This window comes from Nanorana parkeri, unplaced genomic scaffold (assembly GCF_000935625.1).
Source record: "Nanorana parkeri isolate BGI_ZX_2015 unplaced genomic scaffold, ASM93562v1 scaffold2195, whole genome shotgun sequence".
Lineage (NCBI taxonomy): Eukaryota > Metazoa > Chordata > Amphibia > Anura > Dicroglossidae > Nanorana > Nanorana parkeri.
This window is the reverse complement of record NW_017308463.1, coordinates 179,722-194,404: the sequence shown is the minus strand read 5'-3', so window position 1 is coordinate 194,404 and position 14,683 is coordinate 179,722. Positions and strand designations below refer to the sequence as shown.

Genomic DNA, 14,683 nt, shown 5'->3' with positions numbered 1-14,683 from the left:
CAGCACAGCAACCAGAAATGCCAACGGTGGCAATTCTGCTGTGAATGTACGTAACATCGTCCGTTCGTGCGCACGTTCGGCCGACATACGCATTTCCGAATTCTATATCCGAAACCGAAATCCGAAATTCGTTTCTGCAATCCGAATCCGAACAAAATCCGAAACCGAATACGAACAAAATCCGAAACAGAATCCGAAATATGAAACAGAGTACCCAAAATGAGAAAAACGAAAAAAAAGAAATCCGAAACGGAACGAAACGAAACAAATTTTTTCCGGCTGCACATGTCTAATTTAGACCGTTCTTTGGGGTTAATCTTGCAATCTTTTGCAACCTGTTGTTCGTTTTGAATCTTTGCAAGCTTTATTTACTTTTTGCATATTTTGTTATATTCTTTGTCGCTTTCAAATGACGGCAGTGTTCCTTCATTTTTATATTTTTGAAACGCCCTTTTCTCATTGTTTATTGCTTTTTTAATATTGAACGTCAGCCACATGGGTTTTACTTTTAGCCTTTTAAACTTCTTGCTTACTGGAATATATTTTGCTGTATGGTTACAAACAATTGTTTTGAAACATTTTCATTTATGTTCTGTGTTTTTTGATGGAAATATTCCCTCCCACTCTAGTTGGAAAAGGGCAAGGCCACAGCTTTATTTTTAAACATAACATTAAATTAAAAAAAAACAAAACAAACATAACCAGTGCCATTTACAGTTGCACTGTGAGAACAGCTAAAAAGTGGGGTGCTTGTCTTTACCATCAGTGCAGGAGAGGCATTAGACTGTCATAATTTCAACCTGAGGGCATTGCCCATTAAAGTATCATTCTTTAGCTGGCAAGGTCAGACACCAATAAAGCTGGGACAAAAGCATTTATAACAACTGGGGAGGCTGGATGGGCAATTTGTTCTGCAGCTGAAGTCTTGTGCACACTTGTGAAAAGTCACTGTATAGCCCTGTAGAGTGAATCAACTCGCTCACACCATAAGAACATAGCCAATCACGTGCATGCACTGAATAGTTAACACTTACTTTGCTAGACCATGCTTCCATTGGTCAAGGCTACCTTTAACTAGTATGTCAAGGTGCTTTCATTAAGTATTCAAGCATCAAGAGTATACAAATATTACCGATTTATAGATTCCAAATAATTTAACACATTAAGGGTTGGTTTATAACACACTTTAACCTTTTTTAAGACTGCTGGAAAGTAGAGGGGTCTGTACTGCTCATAGAAAAAAGTCACAAGGTATCTTATTTTCCTAGTGCACTCTACAAAAATGACTTGGGCTCAGCTAGTTTAATGATTAATCCTCTGCATAACAAAGAGGTTCTCAACATTGCAGATTGCAACATTCCTTCCAATAATGGCTACTCCAAGAGTAAATCTATTATCACATCCAGTAATACTAGACTAAACATGCTACTTTTAAGTGTAACCTTCTACATTGCAAGGCCCTTATATGTTGCTAAAATATTCCTAATATAGTTGCCAGTATGTTGGTAGACCATGGTGGTTTTGAGATGAGTGATCTTTGGAAATTACACGTCACCACTAATTTATCCAGTTTGACCATATAATCCACTATATGATATGATAACATGCCAAGTATCCAAAATGTTTCTTCTATTAGATATGTCAGACTTAGATCAGGAAAAGAGAGGACTTTTGTTTACTAAGTATCACCTCTCTTCAGGAACCTGGTGGCTTTGCTCTTGATCTCATCAGTCAGCTGATGAGTCTTCTCTAGATACTGCAGAATGAAGATGTTGGGGGCAAAGAGGACCATGTTCTGCTCTCCACACCCATATGGCATGGCCACGAGATTGTCCAGGTTATGCAATGCCGTGCCCATTATATCTCCTATAGGATTAAAGAAGTAGAACAAAAAGGGAGTAAAAAAACCACATCTACACACGCACCATCGTAAAGTGTAAGCTAATTATCAAAAAACTTGATATAGATAATGTAATTGTGACTTTTCCATTTAAGAATCCTAGACATGACAATGGATTTTCTGCAGTTATTTGGCATACTCAGCTTTTATCGGGATCATTGACATGTTTTACAATCAGCTGAAAAATATACACGATTGCAATAAATTCAGTCTCCAGCCTGTGGTACAACACTTCTAAAATGTTCAGTTTGTTGCTGATAAGTAAAGGTCTGTATCTCACCCAAAACAGTCACATGAGCTCTTTCAGAGTCCTTCATAATGTTTTTAGGAACCTTTAGGGAGATCTCGTCCGTCTTAGTGTTATCTTAGTGCTATTGCTGTAGCATTGTCTGACAGAATCCAAATCAGACACCCAGATAGAAGGTCTAGTGAAACAACAATGAACAAATCACCCTCAAGTCCAGGACATGAATTTGAAGCTCGGAGTCCTCCAGAGACCAACAACCTTGCACAGACACGTGAACCAGGAGACAACCCCATTCCAAAAGACTGGCAACCATCATGACAATCTTCCAAGTCATGGAAAGAAAATTACTTTTCCATTGTTGACGCAGGAGATGTCTGTGAAGATAAGGTGGTTTGAGCATATTAATATTAACTATGCAATTTTCTCTTTCCTCATCCTTAAAAAAATGCATCCTTCAATTCAGCTCTAGTGACCTCAGGCTGCCCTAAGTTTGCAGACATCTTCAACTTCCAGCACAATACTTGCTAATTTGGGCCTGCGATCTTTACAGTCCTTATCCCTCATTAACCAGTGAGATACCAGGATTAACCTCTTGACCTTTTTTATGGGGACCCCTAATGAAAGTCAACCAAGCATAATTGCATATAACCACTACATAAGCATTTGACAGATTTAGGTAAACATAAGAGGGCCTGATAAGGATAATGACCCAGGTGACCTCAGATTCACACTAAGTCATAAAACTGAATTACATTGTCAACCCAATTTCATAACTTGGAATTTTAGAGTTATATTGTAAAATTAGTTGCACAAATAGCTGTGTCTTGTCAAGACAAAGTGTTAGGGAGGGGGCGGAGTCCCCCTGTTTGCTGGAGTGGAACCCAATAGCAGGGAACAATACCAGAAGGAGAGTCCAGGCTAAGGTACAAATAGGAGAATCCAAGAATGCGTCATCAGAGTATAATCCAGGTCAAGGCAGGCAGCAAGTATCATAAACCGGAAGTCAAGCCAGGAGTCGATAACCAGGAGATTCAAATCATGGGGAAGGAAGGCAGGAAACAGGAAAACAGGAGATAAAGCTTCTTAGCTGCTTTGGGTATGGCAGAAAAACTCAGCAACAAGTCTTGGCTCTGGATGGAATTTAAACCCAGCAGGGACCAGAAACGCCCTCGTTGTCTGGGCAACAAGGAAGTTACAGGTCCCTGGGAACCAATGGGACAGCTAGGAGAGAAGGTGTGCATGCAAGGCCCTCCCTGGCAATAATCAGCACCTGAGGTGACTAAAAGGTCACGGCAAGCGTCACGCGCACCCGCAACCAGCCGCTTCCGGGCACCAAATTACCATAAGAAGGACCCTACAATCCCCACCGGACCTCAGGTAAGAGGGCACCCCTGGTCCCAGGACACAAAGCCACACATCATACCCTCCGGGGCTAACCATAATTCGTATATACTCCAGGTTTGGTCTCAATATCAAGCTAATTTCATAATGTACAATAATTTAGGGGTTGTCTGACAGTATTGTTAATGAATATTCAATTATATGGATATTTATAAATTTGACAGTTTGGGAGGAGCAGAGAGGGCATCATAAAGGTTTAGCCCTCTGGTTTCCCCTCCCTAGCCCTGTCTTATGGGCCAAATCCACGACACCCCATAGAGGACTGACAAAAAGATGCTGCAGAGGTAGCTAGGGAGGCTGTTGTTTTAACATCAAGAGGAACTCTTGCAACATCAAAGAGCTTATAACACCAAAGCTCCAAGAAAAGTTCCCCTTTAACATCAGGAAAGAATCTGTGAAAGCCTTACTTGGAGAAGAACTATTCAGATTCATCTGTTGTGCACTGAACTGGACTCAGTCAGAATCTATAGTGTATTCTCTTTTTATTCCTTTTTATTTTACTGTAGTTATATATTTGTCTCTTTTTATTAACATCTTTATCTGCATTTTTTTCCCTGCACCGTTTCTTTTCTTAAGGGTCGATCTTAAAAATTGTTAAGCTTATCTCTATGCTCAAAATAAGAACTTAAAGTATCCTTGTCTCTGTGAAGAGGGCTACTCCTGTCTGGAAGGACAGTGGTATCATAGGCAAAACATTGATTTGCCATTCGTTCTAGTGCAGGTGATCGTACTGTGGCCGGTGGGTGTGCCTGAGGTGCCATTGACTTTCATGCACCGCCACGCCCCCTCCACCCCAGAAGCCGTGAGCTTTTTGGGGGGAAGGGGGGCCTTAATGGTTTCTTGCACCAGGGCCCTGAGGTTTCTAGTTATGCCTCTGCTTAGGGATAAACCTAATATTCTCAGAAGCGCGTTGGAATGCTACAGTATACACCATGGCACATCTATAGAAAATTTGCATTAAAAACAATTGATTTTGGTTTTCAAGTTATGTATCAAGACAGATTCAAGATGCCCTTTGTGTCAAAAGTGATCCTTCTTTAACTGGCCCCTATGAATAATTGATTATTTTAGATCAGCCTTAACTAGACCATACTACGTATTTGTAACACAGTGTAATAGAATCTCCTCGTCCGCCTTGGTAACTCCTCCTCCCCGGCGCACGCGCAGGACGCTTCTTAAACTGCGGGCAGACAAATCTTCGGCGTCCTACTGTTGGTTACAGTGAACGCTGAAGATTCACACCCTGCAGCAGCTGACCACAATGAACCCGGACTACCAGCTCATCTTTGCTCATACTAGTGAGCGGACTTCAGCATTTCACCTCACCGCCTCCTCACCATCCACTTACTATCCGGTGGATAAGGGAAGGACAGTGCTATTACCAGGGCTCTGGGAGACTTCACCCATTGACCGCCAATCCGCAAGTATCCTCAATGATTCATGTGTGACTATACTATACTGCATACCCCAAGTCCCTTCAATGATTCATGTGAGACTATACTATACTGCATACCGCAAGTACCTTCAATGATTCATGTGAGACTATACTATACTGCATTGAAAAGAACCATTCAATACCATTGTGGTTGATGATTGCATTTTCCCAGTGAGAGTTGTTCATTGCTTGTGATTCACCTGCTCCTCACCTGTGACTACACTTATTGCTGAACTTACTTAACTGTGACACCATAACAACCATAGCTAGTTGTGTCTTGATCTATGCTAAGGGATTAAGGAGGACACTCTACTCAGCCTGTCACCAGACTTGGCTAACTAGAGTTGGGGGTATCCTGCCCTTAGAGGTTCCAACTAGAGTATACAGGTACTGCTAAAAGACACCACCCAGGGTCTAACCACCTCCTTTCCTCTTCCTCGGTTACATGATGTTACCGGTTCAATACTCATCTCTAAATTGCTGAGAGAGGATAACTGAACCGCCCACTGAGATAACCGTGACTTACGTTGCTCCGCAGTTGCGATCCAAGTTGTGCCTGTGCAGAGTTGTTACACACAGCTCCATTTCTAGTCACTGACCTGTACAAGTAAGGGTTTCACAATGGTATCGGTGGCTCCTTGTTGGGGAACAATCGGTATATCGTTCTGGCACAACTCTTCAGTGTTCACAGCCTCAGTTCGCACTGTGATGTTTATGTCTCCTGGGAGAAGATGAAGTCATCATCACATATAATCATATAGCTAGTAAAGGTGCAGTTTAAATAATCATGGATTTTAATACATTTTTCTCCTGTATTTAGTAGTGTCCTTAATGCAAATTGTAAAACTGGTTCATCATGATGTATTTATAGCTACTATATAAACCTTTCTAACTATATATACATCAATATTATGCCAAATTCTATTGCTACCTGCATAGCTGTAGCCAGACAATCTTGGACCTCTACTGTTCTGCTTCCCGATATAGCAGTCACATGACATGTTAGCCCCTGTTTTTTGGGGGTTTTTTTTGGGGGGAGGAGATAATTTCTCAAAGACCTAAGTTTAACCTATGGAAATGAATTTTCAACAGAGTAAAACAGCAAAGAGCCAGTATGAAAACCAGCATGTTCGAAACTGCAGGTTTACAAGCTGTAGGCTTTTAATTTACAATGTTTTAGGGATCTCATGTTAAACTGCTAAAATCTCTCCACCAGTTTAAAACAAAAAAAACAGTTATAACATTTTTATTATTAAACATAATAGTGTTGCTGACTTTTGACCTCCAGAGAAGAGAAATTTTTCATTAAAATGTTTTTATTATGACACATCAAAAGTTTATATCTCCTTCAAAAATACCTTAAAATGTATAGAACAATGGGCAACAAAGTGAAACTTATCTAAATTCAAAGCTCAGCAATAAAATGCCAAGTCAAGATTTCTACATAGCCAAAATAGGCTGTGGCCTAGAGAGGAAAGGCTTCCACGGATGGCACACAGTCACCCACATACGATTTGCTATTTCCCATTTGTAAAAAAATAAATAATAAAGTTTCAGGTTTCTGCCACTGCTTGCCAGAAGAATTAAGCTAGATCCTCACTGTGGTTGTTTCTGCTATTTTCATTGATAGAATAATGTACATTGTAATTATAGTTCATGCTGTTTTGGTTGCAGAGTAGAAAAGGTCTATTTTTCCAACTGTTTGTTTTAAGTGTATTGATGCAGAATGGGCAAACTGTCTTTGTCAGGCTTTTCTCAGCCTCAATGTACTTTGTCTGCCTATGACACTTAATCATGCTAGTGTGATACCAAGGCTAGCCAGTCTACTGGGGTTGTAAGGTGGTGTCACAAGTCTTGCCCAGTGGAGAAGCAGAAAGTATGTCTGGTCCTGAAAAAAGCATTATTAGTATGGTAATTATTATTGTACACACTTTTGATAAACTACAGGAATTCTCTGGAATGGAAAATCTGATTTGAAAAAAAAATGATTTTCTTTTCAATAAATTTGCCTATCATTTCCTGTTCACAGGTAGAATGCGTAGGTAGATTAATGGCAATGAAAATAGTAACCTTATGCAATTACAGACGTTTGTTTACTTATGGTTCACTGAAGAATGTATTGTCCAGTTGTTATCAACATTACTGGTAAAACAATACATTTTTATTCTCTCATCAGAAAATCCCTTCTCACCCAGATTGGTGGCTTTTAGGTTCCAGTAGAAGGTTTTGCTCTCATCGGAGCACAGGCAGCTGCTGTAGGTACAGTTCGTACAAGGCGTCTGTTCTAACTCCTCAATGGGTCCCAGACTGACTTCAATCTGTAAACACAATATATGTCGGGAAAAAAAAAAACGGTAGGATTGAGTGTACATGTTGGTGATTTTACTAGTAGGTGGGTTTTACATACTGTCAGGAGTCACATTATTTTAATAGGACTTACCTTGATACACTGTTTGCGGTAGTTAAATACGGAGGCTTTAAGGATGAAAGTTTCTCCTCTCACTACAGAGTATGGGAGGGAGAGATCCACAAAGAACGGCTGGAAGACCCGAAGAGAGGCAGGAGGAGACAGGCCAAATCCACCCTGTCCAAGACATACAGCCCCCGGCATTCCAGTCTGTGATGGTGTCTGGAGCCTTGTAATGGAGGTCGGTACTGCCAGAGTCTCTGGAGAAGACAAAGAATTAACAAAAACATATTGTCACACTTCCAAAGCAGTGAAACATGGAGAATAAGTAAAACAGTTGCTTATAGTAGCCTGACTCCATCTTTCAATCACTGGGGAAAAAAATACAAGAAAACAGATTGCTTGCAAGGGGTCCCTTAGCTCTATGTTGATTAAAATTACATATGCATAAGAACTTTCCCCACTTCCTGTTCATTTAATGGGTGTCAGATAGAACAGAACACGAGCCTGACCCCCCTAATGAAGTAAAAAGTGTCAATATAGAGTACAGTCCTTTAACAAAAGGTGGTCAAAGACTTACATAGTCTTCATTTTCTTTTGAAAGCAGCCAAAGTCCATAGTCTGATGTGAAAAGCTTTTGCTGATTGCAGGTCTGACTCAGCGGGGGGCAAGTTAAACCTCTGCAGAGAGACCACTGCTTCCACACAGAGAGCAAGTGTCCTTCTCTCCAGCAGAGGGCGGGCTTTTCTACTCAGACTGTGACTGCTTTCTAAGAAAAAATATTCTACAACTTTTGCTTTTATTGCACCTGGAGTATATTTAGAATATTTCATACACCACAACATAGGTTGGGTACAAAAACCCATTTCCTATTGTTAAATATGGGGGCTTTGAAACCAACACAACAGACCCACTAGTTAAAACCAAATTCTATACAATTTTATTTTTATTATTACATACTCAATCTAAAAACCATATCATCTCAAAACAATAATACCTTGTGCTGGACTTTTTATCCCAAATCATCAAAATTCAACAATTCAACAATTTGTTGTTAGAGATGGTCACACTGATGGTACACAATTTAGTTCAAGGGCATTGTATTAAAATGTCCTCAATGCGTTTCGCTCATTGGAATTTAGGGAATTGGGTGGGTGGGACCGGCGATTGGTCGCTGGCCTGCCCTGTCCCAATGCTGGATGGCTGAGGACATTGTGGATGCCCGGATGCAGGGGGTGAGGTGGCGAGTCCTTTTCTCCCCCCTGATTGGGGTGTTGGTGTTGGGCTCTTTCTCCTCCCCCTCTGTGTCAAGGGTGCCATTTATCATCATGACGGGGGCGGAGTCAGGGTTCCCCAGGCTCTCCCCTGGTCTCCCCAGAGACCCCTGGTCTCTGCCTACGGAGCTCCGGATCTGCTGCAATAGTGCATGCACGGCCTGGGGACCTGCGCATGCACATTGTGGCAATCATCCCACGTCACCAGCGGCATCATCCCGCTATGTTTGGGGTGGGGACATTGCCGGTGATTGAGAGGAGTTATATATATTGAGGGTGCAGTGATGGCGATATAGAGAGTGCAGCACAAGTAGATGATCTCCATCAGTGGTTAAGGTCATTTTCATGTATGCTGTAGTGGAATGATATTTGTATTGAAGAGGGAAGGTGTGTGGAGAAGGGCATTGCAATGAATACTCCATGTGGGTCTCCATATATACAGGAGAGGGGGATATGTGGAGAAGGACAAGTTTAATGACTGGTATGAGGAAAAGTTATCTATGTAGGATGAGGAGGAAATATAGAGAAAGTAACCCATTATCTATCTCCCTATCTGGTTTTAAAAGGGTAATCAATGTAAAAGATATATGATCTGAATAGTGTTTAACCAGCTCAACTAATTAAGTTTCACTAGAGAGGATTGTTGGGGATCCTTTTGTGCTTTGTATTCCCTTTTTAAAGGACAGGGATTTTTAAATGTTCAAAATATTTAGTAGAGGCATGTATCAGCCCCCTTGTTATTCATTGTATTTTTTTATTTTTTAGTCTAGAATAGGTGCTATCTGGCGATATCCTTCTGCCTTCTCTTTGTGTTGCCGTGTCCTCTACAGCCACCTGAAGGGAGCTGACGTCTTCACTGCATCTATTCCTCTTGTTGTCAAAATTGGTTTAATCCAACTAGTCCACAGTAAGCTTTAAAATACCATATGCATATGTACTAATTTTGGACATGATATGTGATCTTTATTAAGTATGGATATGTTTCTTCTAGTTTGATGGATTTGTCTTGCTGAGGAAGCTATACTGGGCGAAACGCATCGAGGATTATTTAATACAATGCTCTTGAATTGAACTGTGTACCATCAATGTGACACTCTGCAAAGACAAACTGTCTTTGATATTTTAATTTTGATAAATTTGGATATAAAGACCAGTAAAAGATATTTTTGTTTTAATACGATTTTATGGTTTTTAGATTGAGTATGTATTAATAAAAATAAAATTGTAATGAATTTGGTTTTAACTAGTGGGTCTGTTGAGTTGGTTTAACAATAGGGAAGGGTTTTTTCACCCAGCCTGTTATGGTGTATTATTTGTTACAGGGGTGTAGCTCCCTTCACTGAACACTATGGTTGTCTGTATTTAGATTAGTTCAACTAAAAGTTCAGTTGGGCTTTAAATCTGTCCAGCAAATCTTCTCAGTGGGAACACAGGCAGCATTTAGGACCCAATCACACTTGTGCTCACTTTATTGTGAGTTCAAGTGTGACGCATGGATGTGCATTAAGTTGAATTGGCCCATTCACTTTCTTTTACAAAATGTTTGTTTTATTTAAGAAAACAGACACAGGCAAATGAATAAAAAATTAATAAGCTGACACAGCAGCTGGAAGATAGTCAAGGAAGATGTGTACAGTAACAAATAGCTCAGGTACGAGTCAAGAAATGAGTTTACATCAGGACCCATTTTTTATCAATGTATCCTGAGCACGGTCATTTTCCAAAAAACTTGCCAGAATCACTTTTTTCCAGTGCCAGTTTGCAAAGTGTTAGCAGATGGTTAACGCATAATACCATTTTAAAAAACAGGGCAGCAAGTATATCAGTGCATGTTATTTACTGCAATGTGTATCCTATTAAGGAGTTACAAGATATTTTTGATCAACATTTTCCTTTATGTGCCAATCTTACAACAGAGAACTTTATAGCATTATGTAAAATGCTATCAGACAGTTTGTAAGGGTGTCAGACAATATAGGTTGCAGATTTTCTGCTCTTTTATCACATAGAGCAGGGGTGTCAAACTCAATTTAATCGTGGGCCGCATCAACATTATGGTTCCCTCAAAGGTATCTGTAAGACTATATAAATGTATCTAATCTTTATCATAATTGCCTTCGATTATCACTGGTTTTAGTAATAACTTAATACCTAGATATGAAAGTAGAAGTTTAGGAAATGGCCTGGTGGGCCGGATTCGGCCCCTGGGCCTTGAGTTTGACACAGAGTGATGTACAATTATAAATTGTCTCATATTGGTGATTTAACACCTTCAAAATGGAAACATTTTGTTATATGATTTTGTATTAAACAATGCCTGCATTCCAATACTTGTGTAAAAAAGAACTTTACTTTTAGTTTAGTTTCACTAAGCAAGGAGACAAGCCAGTCATTATTCTAAACTGTTGGGTGGCAGCGTATGCACGGGTGTTATCTGACTCTTTTTGGCTTAAAACACCACCGTGTGATGGAGCAGCACAAAGAGTCAGGTCACCATAGAAGAAAATTGACACTCACCCTACTGATACAAGTTCCCATATCCAGGTCTCAGGGAAATACATTCGAATTGGCTCTATTTCTTTGTTTTGTTTCAGCTCCATTTCATTCTCTTCGTTTTTCTCTTCGTTGTTCTTTTCGTTGTTCATTGCCCCTTTCACCCCACCACCTTTTCTTGTACTAATGACTGATAAAGTACAATAGTTTAATATATACATCGTTATGCATGTATACACATAATATTTTGAAGGATCTGGATGGGAAGTTTGGCTAGACAGTGCAGGAATCCACAGGAAACTTTCCTTCCCTACAGCCCATTATTCTAGGTGATTCTTTATATTTTGGGCCACAGTCGATCAGACATTATACAATGTATGTAAAAGGAAAGTGTTAGTTGTATCCATCTGGAAAAAAAAAGTGTAATCCCCAATACCTCTTTCCCATATAGGTTTAAGTTTGTCAGGTGTTGATGTGTTTAAGGCCATGATAAGTTGGTAAAGGGTTGAGATCAAATATTTGTGGGGTTTCTTGGATGAGCAAATGGACGCCAACATTGTATGTACTCTAGTATAATGGAGTTTGTAGTGTTGTGTTTGTGTAGGAAGTGTCGAAGCTGGAAGTAGGACAAGAGGAGGAATTCCTCACCCTGTGTGTGTAGTTCAGTGTGTAGTGTAGTTCAGCTATAAGGGCTTGTCTATCCTTGAAAACACCATTGCAGAACAAGTGTCAGGTGGTTACACTGCCCCTAGTTCGCCACTTATTCAGGAAGGTTGGGGATTGACCTGGGGGTAAAAGCAGGGTTGTCCCAAATACGAGTAAGAGGACCAGGCTTAGTTGTCAAATGTAAAAAGGCACAGGCTATTCTGCATACCCAGAAAGTCACATTTATTAAAGGATGGCAAGTAAAAGACACCGGGAGGGATTCTAGAGTGACCCACGGGAAGAATGGGAGGGACTCTGCTGACACTGATTTCTCAATGGCAATCCACCCCTTCTGAGAGCAATGAGCATTCCAATCTATAAGTCTTGTGAGGTGACATGCCCAATAGTATTTCTCCATGTCAGGCAAACCTATGCCTCCATGCTCGCGTAAATTGGTCATAGATTTGAAAGCCAGTCTAGGAGTTTTATTTCTCCATAAGAATGAGCGAAAAAGCATTTGCAGTAATCGAAAGTAGCTCTTATGTAGGGAAATCTGCATGGTTTGCAAGAGGTATAACATTCTAGATGCAACATTCATCTACAAAATGGCAGCTCTGCCAAACCATGAAAAGGTCAGTTTATCGTAATGGGTGAAATCTTGCCAAGATTAGAATAAGTAGACGTTCAAATGATACAGCGCAAAAAGGACCGCCAATAATTGAACCCCCAGGTTTAGAATGTGAGAGGGTTTTCATGTAAATGGGAAAAGGTGCTGGCACTCTTCAACGCTAGCTTTGGGAAGGGATATATTGTGGGCAAATGACTAGTTAACTAGTTAATCTTAAAGTGGGAAATATATTGAAATTGCTGAAAGGCAGACATCAGAGATGGCAGAGAGCTCAAAGGGTTTGACAAGACTAATAGTAGGTTGTCTGCAGCGAGTTTATATTCCCTGCTGCAATATCTATAATCCATAAATGGAGGGATTGTCTCTGAGAGCATGGAGAAAGGGTTCCAAAGTTAGGACAAAAAGATGCAGGGAAAGAGGGTATCCCTGTCTGGTTCCATTCCAGATGGCATCCAACAGATGGCCATTAACCTGAACATGGGCCTGTTGGTTACGGTACAGTGCCAAGATTCTAGAAAGCATCAATTGCTTAATGGCAAAATGTTGGAGAGATGCTTCCATGTAATGTCAAATGCCTTCTCAGCATCTGTGGAGAAAAAAAAGCACTCAATATGTTTAAAGGAGAACTATGAGGTGAGTGCTTTTCACTCACCTCATAGTTCTAGCCGACCAGTGATAATGAGACTGTCACAGGGCGGCTAAGTAGATCGGTAAGTGAGCGAACACGTTCGCTCACTTCTCGATCCTGTCACGGCGCTCCGCCGTGACAGGGGAGGGGCTGGCCTGGCGGAACGGACGGGGAGGGGGCGGGTACAGCTGGCTCTGCCTCTAGATAGGCAGAGCCAGCTGTCACTCACGCAGCTGGGCAGATCCAGACATAATTGCCGGGATCCGCTTCAGCTGCGGCGTCTCAGTATACCGCAAGCTGTAGCTTGCGGTATACTGAGCTTAGGGTGACGGGAGGACGCTAATTTGTGTCCTCCCGTTATCCTAAGGAGAACTATATGGAAAAGCCCTAACCCCATAGTCCTCTTTCAAAAGAGGCCCAAAGAGCCAAACTGAAAACTTTCGTAGTGTTGTCTCTGGCTTTTTGGCCCGGGAAAAACCCTATTTCGGCTAAGTCGATCAGTGAAGACAGGAAGGGAAGAAGACGGTTGGCTAAAATGTTGTCATAAAGCTTTACATCTATATTAATGAGTGAGATGGGTCAATAGTTCTTGCACAAGGAAGGGTCCCTACCGGCCTTTGGTATTACCGATATATATGCCTCCAGGAATTGTGGAGAGGGGTGGGAATCTTTCTCTACAACAGAATTAAATACAGACAGAAATTGGGGGGAAAGAGTGGGGGCAAAAGTCTTATAATCTGGATATGGAAGGCCAACAGTACCCGGGCGCTTACTAGGTTTCAATTGTTTAAGAGCTAGAGCCAGTTCCTCACTCATGATATGAGCCTCAAGTGTTAATGCCTGCTGTGGCAAAATGAGTGGCGAGGCCACAGATTGTAAACATTGTTGCATACACATCTGTCTTTCACTGTGGAGCATCAGGTGTTGCAAATGATATAGGCGTTCATAGACAGTACGTACATGGTTGGCAATGTCACTGGGTTTAGAGACTAGGGAACTTCGTTTATCACAAATGGTGTCAACCATAAGGGAAGTACGTTCTCGTATGGTTGACACCATAAGAGACCAGGGCTTGCAAATCTTTTAACACTAAAGAACGTTTATGCGTCTGCTCTAGTCTACAAATCCTCAATGTGAGCGTGGAAATTTTGGCTTGGTGCGCTTTTTTTAAATGGGTGGATCAAGAGATGAAATTACATTTATGTGCTTCCCAGGTCAAGATACTGGGTACTGAAGGTGAGGAGTTGATTGAGAAATATTCCTCTAAGGATGCCCGTGTTGACTCCACAATTACCGTGTCACACAGTAGCGAGGAGTTTAAGCTCCACTGTTTAGAACATGCCGCCTGGGATGGAAAAAGAACTGAGAAGGTGATTGGTGCATGATCCGATATTGGCATTAGTGCGATAGATGCCGAAAGCAAGTAGACCAGATCCTTTTGTAAAAGAGAAAAATTGCCTAGTCTGGCATATTTACTGTGGGGCAATTTTGCTTGATAAATGCACAATTTAGTATTGGAGTATGGAGTATGCCAACTGCAGCAGCTTTTTGTAGATCCTCTGGAGTACATAGCTGCCAATCCGCCCCCCCCCCCCCCCCCCCCAAAACGAAGGCGGGGGGGACAG

General features: G+C 41.1%; 1 pseudogene; it reads right to left on the bottom strand.

Moving 5' to 3' along the window:
• Window positions 1–1,689: 1,689 nt before the first annotated feature.
• Window positions 1,690–14,683, bottom strand: part of LOC108801017 — a 66,152-nt pseudogene continuing 53,158 nt past the window's right edge.